This window comes from Rissa tridactyla, chromosome 6 (genome assembly GCF_028500815.1).
Source record: "Rissa tridactyla isolate bRisTri1 chromosome 6, bRisTri1.patW.cur.20221130, whole genome shotgun sequence".
NCBI lineage: Eukaryota > Metazoa > Chordata > Aves > Charadriiformes > Laridae > Rissa > Rissa tridactyla.
This window is the reverse complement of record NC_071471.1, coordinates 56727138-56753555: the sequence shown is the minus strand read 5'-3', so window position 1 is coordinate 56753555 and position 26418 is coordinate 56727138. Positions and strand designations below refer to the sequence as shown.

General features: G+C 34.5%; 1 protein-coding gene across 1 annotated transcript in view; it reads left to right on the top strand.

The window, feature by feature from the left end:
- LOC128911034 (adhesion G protein-coupled receptor A3-like) overlaps positions 1-26418 on the top strand; it is a 279984-nt gene that overhangs the window by 158659 nt on the left and 94907 nt on the right. The window lies entirely within an intron of this gene.

The window sequence follows — 26418 nt, the reverse complement described above, 5'->3', positions numbered from 1 at the left end:
AACTATCTTAATAATACAATCAAAGCTTTTGTAGTTTTTACCCATAGTGATATTTCCTGGGAATGCTAGGAAATTGATACATACTCAGTCAGTGGTTGTCTGTACATAATTTAACCTTATCTGGTTATTACGGGATAGATAGTCCCCAAAGGGGAAAAAATATTAAAAAATTAAATAAATAAGTAAAAAAAACAGTTTAAAAAGATTAAACTTTGAAAATCAACCAGTTTAAAAGGCACTGAAAGAGCTCCACCATTCAGAGATAGATAACCAGTTTAGGAGATAACTCTTAAAATATTCCTGTATCCACTTACGGTTCAAATGTGCGGTAGGTCTTTTATAGACTAACTTGCAGTATTTCCAAATACCCTAAAGCAAAATATTATTGCAGTTTGATACACAAATTTTTATCTTTAATTCTGACTCTGTAGCCAGTAACCAGTCTGAAAGGCTGAAAATAATAATTTATCACTATTGCAGATCAAAAGTTTTTTCTCATAGGATTTAGACCCAGATGCCTTCTCTTAGATCCCATTTCTCTTGTTAGTAGGGAGCTTTTCCTGCATGACTGGACTCTACTGGGTGAAAAGAATGTCTCAGATGCATCTTCCTAGTTTTTGATACAGTGGCTTGTATTTTGACATAGTGGTTGTTTTAGTCTCTGTTTAATTAGGCTTAAGGGCATCTTCCCGGCATGAGGCTCCAGACTGAGATCCTGTCACAGGAATGCTCCCAAGATACAATTCTGTCCCATGACCCAGCTGTGGTCTAAGGATATCACAATAATGACACTCCAGCATGGCTGCTGTAATGTTTGAACTTGGAAAGTGTGAAAATAGCTTATGAAATTTTAGTGCCATTCAGTATGAATCCAGTGTTTGGGTTTCATTTAATATCAGACCTGAAGCACACTTTGAACCTAATCTCTGTTCCAGCCTGATCCTGTAAACTATCTCCAGTGTGCAAAGATAATCAGTTATACAGTTGACCCTTCCTCTGACTCACTAAAATTACTTCAACATAAAATGAATTTTTAAACCTCCTGTAATATAATAGTCAAATATGTAGTTTATAAGTGACTGTAGATTGAGTATTCATGCTTGGATTTTAAGGAAAGTATTTTATCAACATAATTTACAGTTTCAGCTTCATTGAAAACACTTGTCAAATAAAAACTCTTTTCCTCTCTCTAATTATTCTTCTGATACATGACTGAATTAGCAAGTTAAGCTTCAAAATTTCAATTATGTATATTTTCACATGTAATCCTTGACTTCTGAAATTTGAATTCCTGATAATATTCTCCATGCATTCCATTTAACTTTTCAATTCTATTTACTTCTCATACGCTCTGAGCCAGACTGACCTTTTGATTTGTCAGGTTGTATTACAGGTGATGTCTGTGTGATAAAATGTTAAAAGTTAAATTGGTACTATGATTGGTACTAGACATGCTAACCATGAAAAAGAATTCTAAAGTGCTTTGCAAAATCCTACAATTACTTGCTTATACCACTTTGAGACATTATACAATTTTAGAAAAAAACTGCAAAACATACAATCTGTTAGTAAGAAAAGTTTTTTTTTCTTGTATTCTGTACATTGATTTTATAGTAACCACTTTCAGTCTGTTTCTTCTTTCTCCATTGGTAGGTTGTTGGTACTTCTACAAAGGGATTTCTTATGTGATGTAGGGATTTTAAAGTTTATTATATTTTACCCGCTCCATCCCTTTATATTTATTCTACATGTTTTTTTATCTTTAAAATATAGTTTTAAATTTTATCCATTAGTGGTTTTTATTGTGATTTAGAATCTATCCAGACGTACAGCATCTTCTTATTCAATATTCTGAATAATCACATTCATTATATTTTTCATATTTAAAAAGAAATTCTTTATATTCTTCTTCATCTTAGGCATAATATTTAGGTTGTATAGGAAAGTAGCTGTGGGTATCTCTCATTAGAGCCATTGAGTCCTTGTCTTAAAATAAAATTTAAAATAGGTAAAAGCATTTAGTACTAAGGAAAGATCTGGGAAGAATTTCCACTTATTTTGAATTACAGCAATATGATATTTAAACTAGTATCTTCTGTGCAGGCATTAATTTGCTTGCAGGTGTGTTTAGATTGTACACTGAGTATGAGCTATTGAAAAAGCTGAAATGTCTGTTGTTCAGTTGATTAGGTGGGTTTAATTTCAAAAACCAAAACCAGACAAGACAAACTGCCCCTCTCTTTCTTCACACAGAATGCCCAAATCACACATTTGTATATTTATACCTCTTACTTCTATTCCTTCTCAAACCATGTCTTTATATATTTATGCCTACTATGACATCTTCAATATTTGTAGTTTGGTATTCTATGTTCAATATACCTTCTTTTCTCTGCACATGCTTCTGTGGTCTTTTATAATGTGGATGGCTATCCTGCTCTTCCAGATCTTTCTAAACATTGAGAAAATGAAACAGTGACAAAATACTATTCATGCGTGCGTGACAAATGTCAGTTATGTTAGGTATACAGAAGGGTTACTACAATTCTTATATTTGTTTAACATATGTTTTAATATATAAAAATTAATATACATTATGTTTTTTGAAAGTAGGAAAAATCTATTGTATCACTTTTTTCTAAATGCTTAGAACAAACTTTAAAATGTGTAATTACAAGCTCATGTCTCTTCTTTTTTTTATCGTGCCCTTTACCACTTCTCTTTTAGCAGATAAAAACCTCACTCTGCAAATATCATGGTTTAACCCCAGCTGGCAACTAGGACCATGCAGCCACTTGCTCTTTCCCTCTCCCTGCCAAAAAAGGGTAGAGAGAAAAGGAGGGGAAAGAAGAAAAACTCGTGAGTTGAGATAAAGACAGTTTAACAGAACAGTACCAGAAAAAGAAAATAACCATAATATTAAAAATAATAACAATAATGATGACACAAGTCACTCTCACTGCCCAGTGAATTGGCACCACCCGGAGCAGTGATTGTGAGAGCCCAGCCCCTAGCTAACCCAATTTATATACTGAGCATGGCATATATGGTATGGAATATTCTATTGGCCATGCCCTTGTTCTGTCTATATGTTTTCTCAGCTTATATGGGAAGCTGTGAAGAGTCCTTGAAAAGCATGAACATCACCTAGCAACAACTAAAATAATATGTATTGTTGACATGCTTTCACAATCACTAGAAAGAAAGTTAACTCTTTCCCAGCCGAAACAAGGACAGCAAATAACGTGAGCCACCTGGAAGTGTTTTCTGAATTTCACCTTTTATGTTTGTGATATTGATGTTTTGTATTGTATTTTTACTGTTTATGGTATTGATGTTTCAGAGACATGTATTATGTTTAAAACTTGAAGTTATTTAACTGGTTCTCCTTTAATGCTGTGTACAGTTTGGACTTCTAACTAACTTGTACATATATGAAGAAGTGAAAAGAAATCTAAATAGCTTGAAAAGAATAAATACAAGGAGAAAAGGACTGTGAAAATTACCAACTTGTATTTGATATACAATTCTGTTATTTGAATTCACATTTGCTGTCTTGTGAAACAAGCTTCTGTTCCTGGACAGACATGATTCATACTGATTTTATGTATGCTGTCAATATATATCTGGGAGATGTGCTGTCACTCTCTCTTCCGCAATGCTTGGGTAAAAGACTTTTCTTCTGATTTTTTGCACCATTGGTCTTGTTACAGAAAAGTTCTCTTTGGGATTTCTCAAAGGGCATTGTAAGATTAGTTTCCTTGTTATAAACTATCAGACTCCTTCATGTGCATTCTGCTGTTAAATAATAGTTTGTACATGAATTAAGATAAATCTCATAACAAAAACATATTGAAGCTGTAACAGTTAATAACACAGTACATTAGTTGTTAGAACGTATTTTAAGTCAACTTAATGGTACAAAGGTAATAACGAAAAAGTAGCATACTGAATACTTGTGAAATTCCCAGTTCTGCATTGACATTTGAGGAATTATACCCCAACTCTAATTTCCTTACTATACTAATAATCAACTTTTTACATTTTTTATAGAACTGTATATAAGTTGAATATTTTCAACTCCTCTTTTCTAAATTCTTCCTTCTAATGCCTATTTTATTTTTACTGAGAAAGACTGATGCTGGCTAACAGAACACACTTCAACATCCAATAAATAATTATATTTTGTTTCTTGAAACTTTTTTTACTACATGGTTGTTTAGCTAATTGATTATTACCTGGTTTTGCTGTTACAGAAGGTATTTCTAAGTTCTAAATGGATAATTTTAGTAACTGCAGAAGTATGTTTGAAAGTGGGTTTTGGTGGTTGGTTTTTTTTTTTTCCCCTGCATTGGTTTGATTCCTGTTGGCTTATGTTGGACCACAAATAGTTTGGTGATGACAAAGAGTTCACTGAAATAGATTGCTTTGACGATTAGCAGGTGATATGGCTGGAAATTTTTTTTCTGAATGTGGGTTCTTCTCCTAGAAACTCTAATTGTTTCCTGACTTTGCAGTCTCCAGCTGTATTTGATAATTAGGGGAAAATGGCCAATGGCACAGAGGTGATGAGGTTCCTTTTGGAGGATTCAAACCCTGCACATGGCATAAAGGTGCTCACTGAAATGTACAGCCTTTTTCCTTACAAAAGTGATAGTGTTGGCTGGAGCTCCTCTTAAGGATGTGGTCAGCTTAAGGAAAATGTAGAAGTATATGAGGTCATGTATCAGAGATTTTTTGAGTAGTTTTTGGTTTTTGTGGATGTAGAGGAATTAATCTGTGATTTTCTATGTGGTAGTTAGGATACTATAATTTTTATGCTGGGGGAGTTTTCCAGAGAGTGCATATATATAGCGAGATAGATAGTTTTTACTGAATATATAGTGGAAGTCAGCAACTGAATGGAAATTTTCAGTTCAGGAAGCGGGTGTGTTACCTCTATATTTTAAGCACAGTGTAGACCTAGGGGTGCGATTATGTAGAATACCTCTTTTAAAGTGACTTACAAAGAGACTAGTATACCAATGAGTTGAGCCATGAAAAGACCAGTATGCTTCACAACTGTCTCCATGGAAGTGAAATTTGAGTTAAAATACCACTGCCAATATTGCCTTTCTATTTGCTGTTTATGAGGAAATTATTTAATTGGGCAGAGTAATGTTTCTGTGTTCTTGGTGAGCTTATCTGGGAGAAGGAATTCACTGCTGATTTTTTTTGTTACTTCCAAAAAACACATGAAGATACTAGTAGAAATCTGTCAAGTTTCATTTTGGGGTCGAAGGATTCATTCTATCCTTATTTCATTGACTGTTATCACTTTGTAGAACTTGAGAGATGTTTTGTATCATGGTGAACCCAGAAGTACTTAGTGTATTCTGACTTGTCAATCTAAATATATATATATAAAAAACTTGTGAAGTAAAAAAACAATTCTTGCGGTAGTTGTTGATGTAATACAGTGATATTCACTAAAAATATATAGATGAAATAATGACGTGAGATTTTTTATTTTTTTATTGTTTTAAAAATCAAGGTAAGTTCTGGCATTCCGTACTGTATGAAAAGATTGGTAAATTTGTGTGCATCTATGTGCACACATGCTCATAAACCTGTGTGTATAAATAACTTTATTACAGAATTTTTAAGCAAGTTTCATGATTTGGGGGCCTGGGGGCCTGGAGTCCTGGTTTCTGTGAGTATGGGGTTAGCAACAGTTATTCTGGAAGGAACAGAGCCCACATGGACAAGTAATATTATGTATTTATGGTGCCTGTAAGCTACTTGAATTTGATCTATTTTCTGAACTCTGGGAATGTCTTCTGAAAAAAAAAAAATTCAGAGGGAACATGAAGTAGAAAAGAGTGAGGGAAGGGGAAGGGAAAAAATAGTTAACTTAGTAGAATCAGTTTGCTGGGTTTACAGTCCTCCTGAGATCATTCTCTACTCTGTTAAAATGTGTATCGTTGGAGGATGTGGGAAGAGGGAGAGATCTGGTGATGGGGGAGGATAGAGTTGTTAATTTGGTTTTTTTAAAAAAACAAAACAAAACAAAACTTCATGCTAAGACTTGTGTTATCAGGGGAGTTGACTGAGACTGTAATTCTTCATTCTTGTCTGCCATTTTAGACTGAATGTCATATGTTACACTTTTAAATAGGATGCAAGAGCGCATGACTGCTGTCCCAATAGGCATCTCACAAGGATGCGCGTAGTATTTCTTGAGCTCAAATCGATGAGAAACTGATTTTTAGCTAAATGAATGGTGATATGCTGATTCATGTTCATACCGGGAACTCTTCCTGCATTATTGATTTATGTATTGTTGGCATAATGTATTTCAAATACATAAAGGAAAGGTTGTAAGTTAGTTGAACTGTTATTTAATGTAGAACATACAGACCTGAAAAGTACAGATGTGATCATCACATAACTTCCTGACTGTGAGTTATAAAAATCACATCTTCAAAATTCCATAGTTCTACATAAGAATTAATTCATTATTCTAAGTTATTGTTATTGTATTCCCAAACTGTCAGTGAAGGAACTTAGAGGTGTTAATTGAGTTTCCAAAACATCAGTGAAGGAAGTTACTGGTTTTAATGCCAGATTAGTTTTTAATGAAACACTTATGCTGTTTTACAGAGAAAGGAATTCTAAATAGATATTCATTGTATGACTTTATACACAGACAGTCATTCTAAATGAAATTAATTTGCTTCACTATCTTTTTTGGGCGAATGAAACGCATATGCACCTTTGCTTTGTTTCTGAGAGAACTTCATGAAGAAATACAGACAATTATATTTCCTTAATGAACTTGAGAAAAACAAATGGATCTAAATGACTCTTCATCCAGGTCTCGTACCACTTTCTTCTATTGGTATCAATGAGTTACTAAAAAGTAATTTAAAAAAATACTAATTAGAAGTTACAATTGTACTTACAATAGCAGACAAATTCAGTACTTCAGTAAGAAACTTGAATCTAATGTTATTTCAAGTGTTAATGAAAAGTGTTGAATTTAGGGTTATAGGAAGGGCCACAAAGGGTCAGTGCAGAGATCAGTTTAGCTTTATTTCATACCTCTAATAGGAGTCTAATAGGCTAGGTGCTTTGGGAGAAAAATATATAGAGAAAAGGAAACACAGTGGTACTTCTCTTTTATATCCACATTTGTACACCTTCTGGATTTCCTCAACAACAGACTGTATCCACAGACTGACAATACAGGAAATCGGTTCCTCCTTTGGAAAAAAAATGATCTGAAGTTTTGAGACGTCTTAATGGATTAGGTCTTACAGTACCACTCTTGTTTTTATTTATTCACTAAATTATATCATATATGTTCTTAAATGTAGAAATAGTTCTCTTTCTTAATGTAAATTTAAAAACCTGAAAAAAGGTGCGATGATGATTGTTAAAAATTCCACATCTGTTAACATCCTCTCTGTGTCCATGCAAATATCTATTCATATACTGCCAAACTGCAGTCCTGGAGTTTTTCTGCCATTAATCTGTGTACTAATTTTTTTTTCATACATCCTGTGTTACTGTATAAAAGAAAAAAAAAAGTTGACTAATTGTTTTAGGTCACAACAGGCTGGAGGCTATGAATTATGGATAGACAGGATAACACTGAATTGTATTCTTTGGCTAAATTTAGATTAAAACCCCTCAGACCAAAAGTCTGATGAACCAGAATTGAAAAACACAATGCCTAATTCAATATGTACAGGTCATACAGTAGATGTAACAGCTGTGTAGTGTATGCTTCACTGACCAGCATATGCTGCTACTCCAAAAGAAAAAGAGTAAGCTTAGGACTTGACACTTAAAAAGTCAGTCACATTTTTGTGACATTGTATTACAGAAAAGCTCCTGTATTTTATAATCTTACTTTGATCATTACTGTGCAAAGTGTCTAACAGATTCAAAACTCTTGCTAAATATAGTCTATCAAAGTTGCACATAATTGTCAGACTCATTGAACTGAAGAGTTATTTACAGCTACGTTGTGCTTCTTCAGCCTTTATCACTGAGCTTCTGGTGATAGCAGTGATCCACAGAAATGCCACAAAACATCAAATATACTATTTAAGTAGGAATATGTACATTCTTAATTTCCACATAAAATAGGATTACATATGCATTCCAAACTATTTTATTAACAGCTGCTCTTCATCAGGATGATGGTTTTCAGTCTCTGTGGGTTTTCAGTGTACTTGATTGATTTGACATCTTTATTTTAATTCTTCCTTTTCAGAAATTTAAGTGAAGTCTGTAGTATGTAAATGTCTAATAGGAGTATGTGCCAGAATGTACATAGTGTATTTGAAATAAATGCATCTTACCCTTAGAGTTTAGCTTAATTCTGTCAGATAACAAATAAAATCAAATGGCGTAATCAAGCTTCAGCATTAAGTTGTCCTCCACAATGCAATTGCTAGAATTTCTTTAAGGAAGGAACTTTCAAAGAGGATCAAGCTCACTGGGTACCTTTTGCTACAGTAGTTCTAGGTGTTTTGTTTCTTGGGGATTTATTAAAGTGTGGACATAATTGAAAACTATCAGTGAATGTTAAAATTTATTGATAGCTGACTATCTGCAATAAATACTTGGAAAACCTATACTGTACTGTTTGGGCCTGATTTACTATTCTATGGTAATCTATCCCAATGAAATCACTGCACTGAAAAAGGAGTATGTATTTAGTTTGGCTAATTATCTGTTCATCCTTGATAGACAGTAATGTATTTGTTCACGCTTATGCTAGTAGTAGTTGCTTTTGTAGTAGACATACCTTAGCAAACCTACTTCTTCTAAAACACTATTACAATAGGAAAAGTAAGGTATCTAGATGATGATTTTCTTTCCAATATGCCTTCTGTTTTCAGTTGTTACAAGCTACCATGTATTTGCTGATTTTGCAATAAGTGCTACAATTTTAAAATTGGCTTGCCTTATATTTATTTCCAAATAATGGAAGTTTTAATAATTATTAGGATCTAAGAATAAACTTCCTTTAAAATGAAATGGGTCTCCTGCAACTGGGCTGTGGGTAGGAGAATTGAAAGATGAAATATACCTTGTGTAGGCAAAATGTGCAGATGTGTCATGTGAAGTTGTTGCGTAACCTGAAGAGTCAGGGAGATGTTTATTCAGCTCAGTGAATGAGTACTGGAGTGAGCTTCCCAACTTTAGGACAATAAATTAAACATCATCAGTGCAAGAAGGGAATAGGCTACAGATTTCACTACAGCTATGGTGACGTCTTCACACAACTATGAAGAAGAAAAAAGTGTAGGAAAACTTTTCTAGCAGTAGAACTCTTTTTTTCTCAAGTTGTGTCATTAGCTTTGCTAGTACATTCTCTTGTGCTGTTGTGAAAGCCTGTCATGCTGATTTGCAAAGAAGAAATAATGGTACTAACTCCATTTTACTTAACAGTTGAAAGGGCTTGAGAGAGCACAAGCCTATCACCTCTACAGGTTTCAATATGTATATATTGAAATAATGTGACAAAATCGAAATAATACATTAAAAATAAATTTTATAAATAACAGATTATAGTGACACCGCATGTGTCATTTCTGCATTTCCCTTTGTACTCAGTTTAAGGGTTTTGTCTACATGCATGTCTTTTACACTCCTGTGGAGTGTATGAGGCTCATTCTATAATACTTCTGCCATGTAGAATAACGTTGTCTTTGCTTAATCAGTACTGAAAACATAGATATTTTTTCCTCTCCCTTTTTCTCCATTTCACCTTATTATTGAATTCTGGTTGAGTGTTTTCTTCTGTTAAGCCATGCAGGAGGATGGCTTAACATTGACCTCTCATTATCCCAATAAGAAATAAGGTAGATCATTTTAACTGTGGAACTACATAGTGAAAAATGCTGTACGTGTAGAGCTATAGCAATGGCATGTGATAAAAAAAGCTATGTTACAGCTGAAATAGACATTTACAAAATGCAATGTTCAGAGATTGCTGGGAAGGTTTCAGAGTCTAAATACATGCTCAGAGTGATTGGCTTGACCATAACATCTTTGAGATATCTTTATCAACAGTTTCATACTGTTACATAATACTAGCTTTCTTAGTAATTATCTTACAGTCCCTTGTACTCTTAAACAAAAACAAATTTAAAATAAAAAAAAAAAAATGAAAGGATAGAAGAAATTATTGAGGTATTCTTTATGATCTATAAACAGCAATAAAATCAATATGCAGTAAGTATAAATTTACTGGAGTTATGTCAGGTATCAGGGTTGTGCAGCCCACCCAGGCAGACCACAGCATAAAATGTAATAAAAATATATATTAATTCCTCAAATTTTATCTCTGTAAACAAGTACGTAAGTCTACAGAGCTGAAGGAAAGAAAACTTAACAGGGAGGAGCATCGGGTACAGAAAATTTTCATAAAGCTGCTGACAGCACATGTCAAGACATCCATCTGCTTTTGTCATCTTATACATGTTTATATTTTCCTACGGTATTGGCTCCTAAGTATTTCTATTGTAGTACAAGCACCTTATAAGCCTTAAGCAGCAAGATAAATGCTTAGAGCTGATCCAGTTAGACTACTATTTGTTGGAGTAAATCCTGCTCCTTCCTGCCTAATCACAGAAAGCTTTGCTGGCCATGTGGCTATGTTTTGTAGAGAGGCATAAATCTCATACTCTTTGAAAGAAGTGTCTGCATGTTTAGGTTCATCATGTCTAACTGTATTTGGACAAACTTCTTGGAATTTGTTGTATTCCTACAGATTGTTAGACTTGGAGAGTAGGAAGGAGTTAGAGTGAATCCGTCAGATCTGTACTTGTTATCTAATCCATGGCCAAGTACAGGAGCATTACAGCAGTAAATCCTGCTTAGATGATTGTTGCCATAGGATAGGACAGGCCCATCTTTTCTGATTGACTTACCAGAGGATTAGTACATACAAATCCACAATAAGATCTCCATATTATTTTGTGATCTCCTCTTCTATGAAGGAGTTACAATTTGTTTTAAGACCAGCTACTCTGTGAAATCCAAGTGTTCTGGCATCAAGTCACAAAGCTATCCTCTTTCTTTTTTAGATACTCCTCCATACAGCATTTTGAAGAATTAGTCTTTTTAAAAATAATCTCTTGCTATTTTTTTATCCTTGCCTAAGAATTCCTTAGAACTTCAATCAGACCTTCTAAACCCTTGGCAATGAGGAATTTGCTTATTGATTGAGCAAATCTAGAATAATCACTACAAATTTAAATAACCGGAACCATTTTCACCCACTGCTCTTGCACTACATTTTCAGTCTCTTCTATGAAATTTTTATTTCTCTTTAGTGCAATGTTTATTATGTCCTTTTTTTTTTTTTTAAGGATTTATTTTTCCATTGATTCTGCTTCCTCTAGAGGAAGGTAATGCATTAGAAGCTAATTGGGTAATTTGTTTCTTTCTCCAATAATGTACTAATGCGCTGATTGTCATTTGAACTGATCTCTAGTTCTTTGGGGATAGTTTTGAATATTTTCCTTTCTCTTCTCTTGGCAAAAGAGGCTGTCAGGCACACCTTGCCCTTCAGCTGCTTCTGATGCTTCTGCTTATGCTCTGCAGATAAGGTGACTGCCATTCTATAATAGGCAGAAAACCTCAGGATAAAGATGGTCCTGGTAAGGGCTGAATACACATTTCCAGTTTAGCAGTGCAAGAATTTTCAAGAAAATGTTGGTTTATTATCATATAAAGACAGAGTGTCATCTATTGAATTTGCGTGGCATCGTTAGGCAGAGAAGTATTTGGAAGGTCTGTATTATAGGGGTATTCTGATATTTTTTGAAATACAAACTAGAAGTTTGGTAAAACAATTATATCTTTAGTAACTACAAAAATTGATAGTTGTGATTGCCCAAGGTTAAAATTGTTTTGAACATATGATTTTTCAATTAAAATCTAAAAAATTCTAGCAGGAATTTTAGACATGATAAATGTAAAAATTTTTGCTGAATTGTTTCAGTGTTTTAATTGTTTGAATATTCTTCCCATGATTCTCTGAGCAAAGTATAATACACATATAATACTATATAAAATAGTAGGCAGACTATATATCATGATTGCATTTGGTAAATTAAAAAAATGTCTGTTTACTGGGGAAAAAAAATGTCAGTTGGGCTTTTTTCTTATATTGAGCGTTTGCTTAGCCCACAATCAAAATAAAACAATGTCACTGATGGGAAATCATTTGTGAACATAGCTGAGCAGAGACACTCACCTGGACAGGGGATGGTAGCAACAGCTATGGTAAATCTCTGCAGAGGAGTCTTTATGTTACCTAAACATTTCCCTGAGCTCCCCAAATGAAATAGCTGAGAAACAGGTAGGCCCCTCTGAAAAGCAATTTAGAGCACCTACCGTAGACTCCAAATGTCACAGCTAACCCCGCATTTACTGAAGCTCAAACTTTTGGTACTTAGACACAGCTGTTTCATATACTCACTGCTCTTTGCAACCACTCCTCAGTACACAGTAACTCAGAAAAACTTAGTTAACAACGACAACTGATGGACATGAGTTCTCTCTGTGTACCTTTATCCAGATGTACCTAAAACTTGAAACCGTTATGACTATTGATGGTGATGCTTATGTCTCTTACTTTAGACAAGGTTTCATACAATGATTCCAGACTACATTTGTCACAGCAATAGTAATGGCAGCTTATGCGCCTATTTGATGAAACTATTAGCAAACAGGTTTGGGGGAAGTATTTGGCCAAACATCTACGTGTTTTTCTTTGACTTCAAAGAAGTCAACAAAGGTTTTTCAGGTGACAGAATATGTAGCACTGTATCGTGATTCTGATCTCAATTTTCAAAAGACAGGAATTAGAGAAGCCTGAATGATACTTATTATTGATACTATTTTTTTTTTTTTTAATAAAATGGAAACCTGATTCACATTGTTAAGGACCAATGAGTTGGTCATGAGTTCCTTTTTCCAGTCCAATATAAGGTACTGACAAATGTCAGTATAATGTTGACAAAGTTATTGAATTTGAAAGTGTACAGGTCAGGTATTACAAGAAAAGATATGTAACTTTCAGAAAAAGAATCAAATTATCTCTGAACACAGCTATATCTTTATTAGCGTTCTACTCAGCAGTGTGTGTATGCTTTTAAAATTGTACATGCACTGGATAATGCATGTAAAATAGATAAAGGTGTAAGTTTTAACTGGTTTTGTCAAGTGCTTTGAAAACAGATTGATGCTGAGATAAAAACTACTGCTGCTTGGAGGACACAAGGGAAATTTCTTGCTTCAAGAGGATGAATCCGTTTTTACCTCTGGTAAATCTATGGTAAGCTTGGAGTAATGGAGATGCAACGTAATTTTTTTGACAAGTAACATGCATCATTGTGGAAAAGAGAGGAGGATTTTATTAGCTGCCTAGGTTGTCAGATAATGCTTTGTCAAATAATTAAGCATAGCTTAACAAAGTTTCTTAAAATACGCTTTCAGGTTAAAATCTAGCTTCTAATGAACAGCAAGGATTCTCGATGTTTTCAGGGAGGTAGGATGCCATTCTGATTCAAGAAATCTGTACCCCCTTCTAGCGAAATAGCTAAGAGTTTAACCTACTGATACTGTTCTGGTAATTTTATATCAAGATTGACCTGTGGCCTCATGCATGTCTAGTATAATAGGAAAAAGGGGGGGGATTTGTGGTTATTGCTGTACACTAGTAATACACCTTACCAGGACTTCAAGGGAAGGACTTCAGTGGGTAGCAACTAGTATTTCCAGGTGTTTGTGGAGAATTTGAGAGGTGGGAGCCATATGCAAAGTATGTTTCAGTAATAAAGGAATTAAATAATTGAATACTGTTAGTAACATTAAATTATGTGCAATTGACTTTAGATTTCCTGTTTTGAATAAAAAAAAAGTGGCCTGAATTTTGACATAGGTCAAAATTCTAACAATCAGTGAAAATTATTGTAAATTTTACTCTCTACATCTTTCCTCAGTTCCCTTTTAGGGAAGCTCTATTTTTTAATTATTTTTTTTTCCTTGATCTTTCAACAGTTCAACCAAGATAACAATGTGTAGATAAGACTTTCAGACTTCACAGGTAAAGTAAATTCTTTAGCTTGCATTGAAGTCTTTGCAGCAAACTTTGAAAACCAGCAAAATATTTACATCTATGCTATGTGGAACACTTAACCAAGCAGCCTTCAATTCACATGTTTAGTATTCACCTGTTTACTTTCTCATGACTGGTGTTTTTGTTGTGAAGGCACTAATTATTTTCCTCCAAATTAAAGAAATTCAATGAATAATCATTAGACAGACTCCTTGGAGACCATCTCAATAACAACTAGATAGATAATTAGAAAACAACTAGATTAGATAATTGGAAAAAAAAATGATACAAAGTACACACATTGAGGCAGAATTTCTTTTTATTGTTGAATTACTATGGATTCTTTTTAGTCATCAAAGTTTTTGTATTATTTAAACATGTGCAATATAAACCATGTAAAAGTACCTCAGCAACTGCCTCATTAAGTTTTATAAATACCTAAATTACAATAAGTACTACCACTGATATAAGTTAAGAGAAGCTGGATAAAACTTTACTCATTATATTTCAGAGTTTTTTAATAACAACATGCTTTGGTCCTAAATACACGAATCAATCAAAATAAATGTGTTATTGTAATGAAATAGGATAAAAGATGTGCACATTTACAGTGCATTTACTGTGCATAGTTTACTAGAAAATAATCGTAAAAGCCCTCCAGAGCTGCTAACAAGAACTGACCAGCAGAGTACAAGGATTCACATATTGTACAGCTATTGAAAAACATCTGTCCAGTCACTCTGCCAGTCAGATCTCCCAGAGTCATATGTTTAAAAAATAAAATAGCTTTCTTTTTGTAATTTTATAATTTACTACTCCTTCTATAGGTTATTTGATCCCTGATGCTTTTGCAACGATTCAGTATAGTTGTGGTAAATAATATTAATCAGCACGTGCATATTTTTGCCCTTTTCTTTGACAAAAATTTGTTCATATCAGGCTAATAATTTTCAATTGTTAGATATTCACGTGAGTCAGAGAAAAAGAAATATTAAACCTTTTATTTTCTTGATTACTGGTAATGTGTGGAGAAAAATGACTCATATTACCAACATTACAAACCGCAAATCCTTTTCTTGAAAAGACTGTGATTAAGGAAGGTGTGCCCACTAGTGCCCGCTCCTGGTTTGTTTGCGTTGTTGATGTTAGCATGAAGAGCAAGCAATAACTGTGTGTTGGTGCTTTCTGCTTTTCTTACCACTGCAGGTTGTAGAAAATAGAGGTCTGTTGTGTCATTAATCTTGTTAGAAGTGGTCTGACTTTTTCTTCTCTTTCTGAAATGTTCACTAGATCAATTTATGTGGAGAGGCTGAAATAAATAATTATTTACTTGGTGTGGCTGCTGCATTCTGTGCTGACCTTATCAGGATCAAAGTGATTTACTATCAGTAAGGCAAGTGATGGACAAAATCATGTTATAAAGTAAAATAAAACCTCTCTTAAAGCCTCAATATTACTAACTGTTATCAGAGAAACAAATCTCAAGTTTAGATACCCACAGTAGTATAAGAAGTGAGATATTTATCACTGCCTCTTGTCTCTAGAAATATCTACCTTTTTCATATTAAGAATCAATGGACTGGGGTGTGGGCAGGCCTGTTATTGTGAAATCATATACATCTATACGTGGTTCAGGCCTGTCTGATGTCAGATGGCTGTTTTCAATACTACTTACAGAAAAGTAGTTTGCACTAACAGAAAAGAGGAGTTGAAAGTATTAAAATATGCTTGCAATAGTTAGCCTACAAATGATGCATCAAAAGTGTTAGTTTTGAAAGGGGTGAATAATTGATATGCAAATAAAATAGAAGTCTGTTCACAGAAAAAAAAAAAGCATTAGAATTTATCTTAAGTTTTAAGTAAATAATTTCCTTACTGTTGTAGTTGGCATAGGTTTGATGTATAATATTTACATAATACAAATTATAGTATGCCCTACCTATTTTCACATGGTGAACAGCTAGCAATTTCATAGAGCAGGAAATTTTACCGCTGCCCTTTCTTCCATGTGTTTAGATTAGTTCCATGTCTTTCCGAAAGCTTGAAACTAATTCACTTTTTAATGCTTCATGGTTTACCATAATAAATAAAGAAGTTGGGAGAAACATACTGCGATAAGAGCAGAAGGAACCAGCAGTTACTTATCTGTCTTAATATATTAAAATTCAAACTTCTGTCTTAAAAGTCATTGAGGAAAAAAAGAAATAATTAGTCCCTTTTATCAAAATCTATTTCATGTGAAAGTCTGAAAATACCACAAGTGATTTATACATTTTGGGGACCATTTTTTCTAAGCGCTTCAATGCACGTGCCATTTTTTTTCTCAGTTAGCATCTTATGGCAGGGGGAAAAAAAAAACAAGAGATATCATTTGGTCTCCCTCTAGGAGAGACAGACTTCTAAACATTACTAGTGACAATGAGGAATGTAGGGACTGGAAACTGAATAAAGTGTTTGTCTACCTACTGTCATACAGGGGAAAGCAGTGAAAAAAAAAATTCATTTGTAGAATGATTTAGATTATTGTTGTGGAATATACACATACATATATACGTGTGTATGCATGAGAGAGTTTCTTGATGAAAAGTCTTTTTCCAGGGTTTTAAATTAAATCTTACTAGTTTTGTACCTTGTGAGGCCAATACTGAACCCAAATGACGTCACTAGTTCTGTTGAGTTCCTTTACAGTACAGATGACCTTACTTGTAAAATCTTTTTTTTAAAAAAACAAACAAAAAAAACAAAAAACACAAACAAAAAAAAAACACCAAAAAAACCCAAAACAGAGAATAGTGAAGGACTGCTCTAGATCTTTTGGATCATCTGCATTTGGACAACAGAAAAGTTCAAGAATAACAGATTATCCTAACTTGGATTTTCTGCATTTCGGGTTTTGTTAATGTAATGCTAGTCTTGTTTGCAGGGCTTGGTGTTTTGGTTGGTGGTGGTTGATTTTTTTTATTTTTTTTTTTTATTTTTTTTTTTAAGTCATGGATATTCTTTAGCGGTTCAGGCCATTCTCTTCTTTCTGCATTTGAATTTCAGTATTATGTGTCCTACTTACTAATTGGTCAAATTTTTCACCAGTTTTGACATAAACAGTTGGGTACTTTCATTTTGATGTTTAATGTCTTCCAGAACAGTGTAGGTAATCTTTCTTGATGGTGAACCCATTTGGGCTCACGTGCCACCCTTGTAACACTTCTCAGGGCATCACTGGGGTGAGTCTTCCAATGCTTTAATTTTGTTTTCTGACTTCTTATTTCTCTTACTGGTCACAAACCACGCAACAGAATCGCTTTCTTGAAGAGGCAGCTTCTTTCCATGCTTACTTTGCAGAATTAGCAGGAATTCTTACCCCTTGTCTATTTCTTGGTCTGTTCTTGCTGCTAGCTCAAAGTATTATGGAGGTACTGATGAATCTTCTCCCAAACTCTACCCTTCTTACCCTGTATTCAGCTAATCAGAAGTCATGTTCCTCGCTTGTGATATTTTGTGAATTTTGAGCTGTTGGACATCACTTTTAAAAACAAACAAGCAAAAAACCACACCCCATGTAACAGGAAATAACCTGCTTTGTTGGAGTCTTGGAAGCTAAATAGATACAGCAGTCATACCAAAGGAGGAGTCCAGACAATATGACTATATATATAGAAGAATTTATTATCCTAATCTCTTCCTGGTACTCTTCTAGTACTACCTAACTTTTTTTCCACAGTTTTGTAAGTGAGAAGACACAAGGAAAGTTTTAATACACAGGTTGTTTTGTTTGCCTCTCAATAGAGACAGAAGAATGTATTAGAATTTGTTTCGGTATCATTTGTATCATTTAGAAGCAAAATTGGGTGGATATTCTTGTTGACTGATTTTTATTACTGAGAATGATGTTATCATCAGACTTTAATGATGAGTATACATTTGTTAAAAAAGGCTGATTTTTTTTTTTTTAATGAGTCACTGATGCATTATCCATCACTAGTGACCTGTCTTAGACATCTGAACTAAATTGCTCTCTTTTTTTAATCAGGAAAACACAGCATAATTTTTCCAGTCTCCCATAATTTTCTCAGTTTGTAATGACCTGAAAGACATTCTGTTTACCTATAATTATCTGTGCTAGAAGTTGAAAGAAATTTAAGTTTTATGTTGTTACATTTCAACTGCAGAGATGAAGTCCTAGAAAGTGAAATCATTTGCTTATGTAAGGAACAACGGGCAAAGCCCATGGGCAAGCTCCTAGACAGTACACACTTCCCACCAGTGTCACTAAAATGCTTGAGTTTTGACCTAAAGAGAGCCCCCTAAAGACTGAAATGGTAATTCAGTTTTCATATCCACTTAAACCTTTTTTTTTTTTTTTTTTTTTTAATCTGACAAGAGTGGCAGTATGGTTGCCAGATCCAATTGTGATAATGTTTTAATTCTGCGTGGACAAATGAAGAGTAGGAATTAAAGAAAAACATGTGAGAAAACATGTAAGTAATCTTATATAGAACATTGATTGAACAGGCTAGGTAACTGAGATCTTTGACTGCTACTTTTAAAGCTAAATTCAGTCTGGTAGTATAAATGTGAGAATACCTGAGTAATTTTATTTCTAGCGAATACTGAAAGAACTGTCTCTTTGCATAACTTCTGCTCACTTGTGAAGAAGGGGATATGCCAGAATAGCATACTTACACTTTGAAAGTCCCATTCTTACTGGAAGTTATAGACTCTAGAAATGATTAGTTCTAAAGCTTAAAGTGCACTGACATACAACATTTAAATTAATGCCACATTGTAATCAGAATATGCTTTTCAGATTTAAAAAAAAAAAATTATAATTTCAAAATATTTTCAACTACTTTTGAAAATAAAAGTGAAGTTTTATTTTTTCAAAAGATAGTGATAGCTGTCATATTTACCAACAAAGTTTGATTTTTATTACCTTAATCTTAAATTTCCATGGCATTATACAACCTGAAGAATTTCAGTAGAATATGGCTCTCTTCTGTAGTGAGAACACACCACAAAGTGAATAATCCTTCACGTAGGCATGACAATTTTTCTTTTTTTTCCTTTTGTTTTTAGATACAGCTGGAAAGTAAATAGGCGAGGAAACATAATTTACTAATTCCCCTTACAAGATTAGAGTTTGGAGTGATTAAAACTAATTCCTATGCTCGCCCTTCACTGTAGCTACTCAACTTAATGAAATAATATACTACAGTTATTTAAATCTTCAATGTTTCAGTCTTCTTACTTGGCATCCTGAGTATTAAACATTTCAAGTTATTTATCAAACAAGTTAAAGTTACAAATCCAACCAAAGAGGAAGTAAATTTTCCTCCTCCTTTGACAAATTTAAGTCACGATGCCTGTTCTTATGAAAATAAGTCATTTTAGGGATCTGAACTTGGGCATAGAGATACCTAATCTAAACATTTTGGAATGTAAGTATTGAAAAATCTCTTAGAAAAACAGTCTTCAGGAACACCATTTTTTTGTTGTTGTTGTTTTTATCTAGAAAAATTATCTTCTCAAGTTTTTCATCAGAAATCAGACCCTTCAAAACACTTCAGAATATCTTTAGTTTCTGACTGTTGACTCCTGTTTCCCAATTTATCTGTCTGTAGTGAATTCCCTAAAGGCTGAGACCATCTGGTCCTTCAGTTTATTTAACTGTTTCTCAGTTTTTGTGAGGCTTGAATTAAAACTGTCAGGCTCAAGCTTTATAACCATAATGATTTCTCAGACATCATTAATTTTAATGTTTCCAGGATCTGTTCCATTTTTGCTCTTACTCTTATCTCCCACAGGAGTAAGATCTTACTTTCTTGCAGAATGTGCTTTAAAAGTGGATTAAAATGAAATGAGATAAATGGGGGGGAATCACTGAGTTGCAATCCAAATCTTATCAGAGTTATTTTGAATTCTCATATTCCATATTTCATATATGAATTAGCTGTTTATGCATATTCTTGCTTTCATTTAACCTGCCATTAAACACAGAAATAATTCTATTTTGCCAGTGGGCAAACCTCCTCTAATGTAGGTGGGGATTATACATAGTAAGTGAACATAAAACAACACATTAATTATTAAGACATTATGTTAAGGGTTAACCAGCTAGTCTCAAAATACCTCTGGGGGGCTAATAAGTATTATTTATCCTTAGGGGTTTTCTTAATTGAGAAGATGAAGGGTGTTTGATATGAAGAGGATTGACTTAAGTATTCAAAGGTTCAAGTGCTTTCCAGTCAAGACTAAATGAGAGATACTCAAGCAGACAGGACATTATTATTCTTCCCTTCCCTCTTGTGTCTCCAGTACTGAGGCCAAGACAAAGGGGTTTTTGGAATTCCCGCTTCAGAAATCTGAAAGAATGATGAGAACGATCATAGGTTGTAGAAATACAAGAGATGTTACAAAAATATAGGCAGCTGAAAAGGCATTTATGTAGCCATTGTAGTCCTTACATGTAACAGTGCCTTTTTCTGTGTACAGGCACTGATTTATAAATGCTGATGTTATCTTTCACCTCTGTTCTAAGGGAATTGAATATTTAGTATACAGTCAGATAAACTTGCACATCATTTGCTCTACTGGCAGAACTATTTGCCATTTACTATCCCAGTGAAAAAGAGTGAAATCTTAAATATGTTTTCATGGATCTTTTATGATGTATATTGTATGTCAGTCTTGCTATTGATTTTAAAAAAACATCTTAATAGTACACTAAAAAATAATATTTTGGGGATCATTATCCCCGCATAAAACGAGAAGCTTAATATTGATATAGACATGAAAGATGGAAAATAATATATCTTGATTGTGGCTTTATCATGGTTATTTGAAATGCTCAGAGCAAGAACTTGTATAGTAGATACAGCACAGAAATGTCTAGGGATCTGTGGTGACTTGCTTGCATTCTTGTTTTAAGATACAGGAACCTTAAATATTATCCTTTTAGGAAGTGGTATTGTGCCATATGATAAAGTACTTAAGAAAAAGGCTACCACATAATGTGAACCTTGGGTCACATCATCTACTCATCAAGTCCCTGTTTTCCCATTGCTACCATCACAGTTCCTTTGATTTCCATTGTTGTAGCCTATATCATGTTCATGCACAGAATGAAGAAAACTCCAAGTGAACAAGGGTCTACCAGACCTTAATAAGGGATCCTTTGTAAGGATCTCTATACTTTTTCACGTGATAGATTTGCAGTTCTTTTTGGTGGCTCTCCCATCACAGGTGTCCCAGGAACCTTGAAGAAAGGTATCACACTTTTGTTAAAACTTAGAAGCTCATCTAAACTAGGGCAAGTATATTTCATTTTTAAAAATTGAGCTATCATCTGCTGAAATATCAGCTCAACTGTTATTTCACACTTTAATATTAATGATTTTAGAAGTTGTTTGCCTGGAGGAGGGCAGCAGACTCACAATTTTAAATACGTTAATCTGTATATAAAAGAGGAGAGTTTTAAGGAATATTCAATACTTGTTTTAAGACAATCTCTTGATTTTTTTATCAGAAGTGGAGGTAGTTTTAGGGTTTTAGCAGCCCATACTATGTACCAGTTGGTGCTATCATAATAGCCAGTCTCACTGCTTAGGAAATCAAGGAGGCACTCTCATTCTTTAGGTAAAATAAAGTTGGCCTGCTCATTCATATGGTAGAAATGTGCCCTCCCCCATAGTGTTAGAGGTGGAGGTGGCAGGGGTAGTCTTTTGTGTGGGTCACCAGTGGAAAAAAAAAATTATTAGCCTATTATCTCTTCCTTTTTCTTTGTGCTAAAAAACAGAGAAGAATAATAAAGTAGTGCCACAAAACACATCATCTTGTCTGTTCCAAGTATAACTTGACTTCTATTGCAAAGGTGTAGTTGGTTGTTCAGAATCATGCTCCACTGCTAGACACCAGATCGGTTTTGTGACTTAGCGTCACCAGGATAATCATGACCTGTGTATGGCTGTTGATGGGATGCAAAGGAGAAGTTGCCTTTTAGTTTTACAACACAATGTCTGTTGTACAGACAGTACAACAGACAACACAAAATGCTTTAAACCTGAGTCTGGCATTTGGGCTGTGTTCTGTTACAGTTGTAGGAAATGGCCAGGACAGGAGCTTAAGCATAAGAAGGAGCTTCCCTTTTAAAATACCGTGTTTGCCTGGTGGGCAGATAGTTGCTGCATTTCTTTTATTGCCCAGAAGACTATTCTGTTCTGCAGATTCCTCTTTTTGCTTCTAGGTGTACAGCGATGTTCAACACAGTCAAATTCTATAACTACTAGAAAAAAAGATCTGGTACCACATCTTTTGGAAAAGAAAATTAGAGAAGTTTCTGCAATGGCCATGTGATGGGTGGAACAGGAGCAATCTGTTACCGTAAAGTGGAACAGATGAAAATGGGAAGGACTGCCAAGTACTTCTAGTTGCATAGTATAGTTATAGCCATGTAAATAATATTCCTTGTGTCTCTTCTGCCTTTTGGTGAGGAGTTTATCCCAACTACACAATTACAGCCATATTCATCAAAGCTCTTTTTAAGCTTTCTTGTCCCAAGGACAGATGGATTAATTAATCATTTCATCTTTAGTAACAAACTTAGTTGAAAAGTAGGCCTCCCCTATTTCTGGCTCATAAGTACTGCTCATCCTTTTTGTAAGTAACATTTCAGATGGGAAGAATATGTCTTAAAAGCTACTGTTTATCCATACTGTAAGACTTTCCTCTGTACATGAAAGACAATTGTAGTTAAAGCGAGTTGAAGAAGACAAAGTTGTGACATCTTTAATGAAATGTTTTATTTCCTCAAGCTGGATCAGCTTGGCACATCTGTGCTTTTTTTTTTTTTTTTTTTACTAAATTTAATCTAAAAGCCTATGGTATTCTTGGGGATGCTGGCTAATTTTTCCTTGTTTAGAACCATTAACGATTTTCAAGAAATACATTCTTCTTCAGTCTGGATATTGCTTTGCACTATCATAACAATCACTTCTTAGTTCCATGTGAAGCCCTTTGTGTGACCTTCCTACAAACACCTGTTGTCTTTGTTGTGTTGTCAAAGCATAATTAATGGCACTCTCCTAGTGGCAAGGGTTGAATGCTAATTTGTCATAGAAAGCTTGATAGAAGGGTTTTGCACTCCTTGTACTTTAACTTGAGTGCTACTGTAGCAGTACATTTATGTTTAGAAGATATAATTATTATTTCATGTTAAACATCAGCTAAATAACATCCCAAATGAGTAAGACATGGAGTCCTGCCTCATCAGTTAGAAATTACTGAATTAGTAATATTTAACATTAATACTATTGCACAGACATCATGAAAATATATGAAGATAAGGTCATTTGTCCTAGTGGTTTTAAATTAAAACTCTTTATGTAAAGACATCAATAGAATATGTAGAATTTCTTGCGTAAGGTCTTGTTTCATTGTAGATTTTTAGAATCATGTCTTTAACTCGTGTATATTGTCAATGGTATAAATCACTTTATACCAGTGGGAGTTCCATCTGTAAAGACTAAAACTGCGATTGCTACATTTACACCGAATATTACACTGAGGTTTATTCTGGGTTTGATTCCTACTTCTAACCGTTTCCATTTCAATTTCAAAAAACTTTAACCATAACTTACAGTGTAATGTAGTCCAGCTTTTAAAATCTGGACAGGTGTATATGTCAGACATTAGTGTTGTGTTCCAGCTCACCTCTAATATGTGTTTCAAGCCAGAGCTGAGTCTGCGTGTAATTACCTCTGTTAGTTGGCTTAGCTGATTCCTGAGCTTTGGGACAAAGAAAAAGTGCAGGAATTTTCCCAGTCCTCCCCAGAACGGAAGAAAAAGTGTTCTCAGCTTTTTCAGACTCCAGCATCTATATCCTTTCAGAAGGTGTGACCACAGACCAGGAAGATGGAGGAAGACTGTATAACCACATCCGTGGGCTAGGTTATGACCAGCCACCGTTAAATGGGGTTATTGTTGGGGTGTCCCTTTAGTTAGGAATTTTCATTGCTTTTCTACCTTGAATATTTACCCTTGGACAAAACCCAGGTCTCAGGTTTTCTAGTATTCTTCTGCCACTTCACACATTGTCAAATAATTGTTCAGGTGCTAAAATCAAAATCTCAGTAGAGTTTTAAATTAAGGATTAGAACATAGCTGTAAATTAACAGGAATGTGATTATCTACAGCTATGCAAAGGCAGTGAAAATTAACACTGATTGCTAGGAATGACTGGATAGATCCTTCTCTGGTTATACTTATTAACTAGATGCGGCTTGGAGGGTATTTCTCTGGTTTTCTCGTTTACAGGTGATAAATAATTTCTAGAATGTAAAATAAGCTTTACCTTTTTCAATCTTAGGATCTATTTAGTGCAGTGCTATTGAATGCCATTGAAGGATATTTTACCACAAGAGGAACGGATTTGCCTATGCCTATCAGAAAAAGGCACCCAAATGCAAATCTACAAATCTTAGGCTGTTGGACTGTTTATATGACAAAATGCATTATTACAAAGATGACTGACAGAGTTAACTTGATTCTCCGACGTTGTGCCTTATTAAGCACTCCATCTCAATATTACAGACTTAATTAGCTGGAATCGTAGTTATATCACCTTCAATGGTGGGGATAATTGATGTGAGCTGAAGCGGGTCTAATAGGCTTGACCTTCAGTCAGTTATGTGAATGGTTAAGAACTTAAATGCATACTATAGTTACCATCTTACTGAAGATTCAAACTGATCAAATCTCCAAAAGAAAGAGCTGCAGAACTCAATGCTGAGGAAGTCAGGTGCAGGCTTACACACACTTGAATGTAGCTGTAAGTCTAACTTCTTCCTGGACTTTAAACACCTATGTAAAAATACTACTGACTGGAGCACATGTCCCTATACCTAGGGAAGGAAATACTACTCAAAGCGGTAACAGTTGTCAGTAAAACAAAAGCAAAAAAGTAAAAGACAGTTTTGTGTTTAATATCATAATCTAAATATACCAATATTAATTATCTTCACAAAATTAAATCTGCCTGCTAGTTCCTTTGCAGCTTTTGCATATGCTTTTCATATCCACATTTCCCTCAGAAATGACTGAACAGATACAGTGTTTACATCCTTCCCTGAACACAGTCCAGAGCACTGTAATGATGCCTGTCAACAACAAACATGCCTGAGTGTCACAGCCACTGTCTGGGCATGTTTTTCTGCACTGGGCAGTGCAGACAGCAAAAACCGCCTGAAGTGAAAACAGCCTCAGCTCTTTCTCAACAGAATATCCTTCTCCTGTTCCCCTGAAGGTCTTGACAAGTCACAACCTATGGGAGGAGGTAGGTGTTCTAAGGGGCCTGTGCTCATTTCTTGATGTAGGATACCACCCATGAATTTCAAAGGCCTTTGTAAATATATGGTGTTTAGATTGTATAAATATCATCCCTAACTAGCTGATACTGAACCTAGGAGACACTGGTAAAGAACTGAGAACATACAAATATCCCAGACTAAAGATTAATCAATTTGTTATGTAGTCTTTGGCAGTGTTTAAAAGCAAGTGCTTAGGAAAGGGTGTCAGAACAGGGCTAGCCTGAAGAGAATGTCCCAGAACATTTCTCCAGCCTCCACCAGTTTGCAGCTCTGGGTTTTCTTGCACAGTCTTGACTAATGAAATATCTTATAATGAGTTGTTATTATTAGGGGCTTTCTTCTTAGAGAAAAAGGCAGAATTGTGACTTAGGATAAACTATATTTTAAATCTCAGGTGAAGCATGGGTTTGGTCTGTGACTGCTGGGCATAGTGTTGTACTTTTTTGCACTAATAACAGCTCAGCTAGAAAAGATAGTAGAGCACTGGACTTCAGTGAAAGTCAGATGCTGAATCTGTAATAATGTTTGTGTTTCAGTAAATGACAGCTGAGAAACTTTGAATAGAAAATGAGGAGATTTCTGAAAGTCTTATGGTTGCTAATGAAAATTACAGCTCTTTCGGTATTGCATAGTGCATATTCTGCCAAAATAGTATACTTAAGATCTGGTATTCAGCATCTTGTGTGATCTGATGCACTTGACTGAAAGGCCTGATATGCCCTGCCCTGCCTGTAAACGGTCATGACAGAACTATGTCAAACAAGCTGTCTGTCATCTGTACTTGCTTTTTCTTATTTTAGGACCTACAGGAAGCTTATAGTGTTCCTGTGTTGAGAAATGAATTTAATAATTAATATCACAAAAATATTAATTATTAAATTAGAAATTACTGTGCAATTCTTGTAGGCTCCTAGAAATTACTTCTTAACA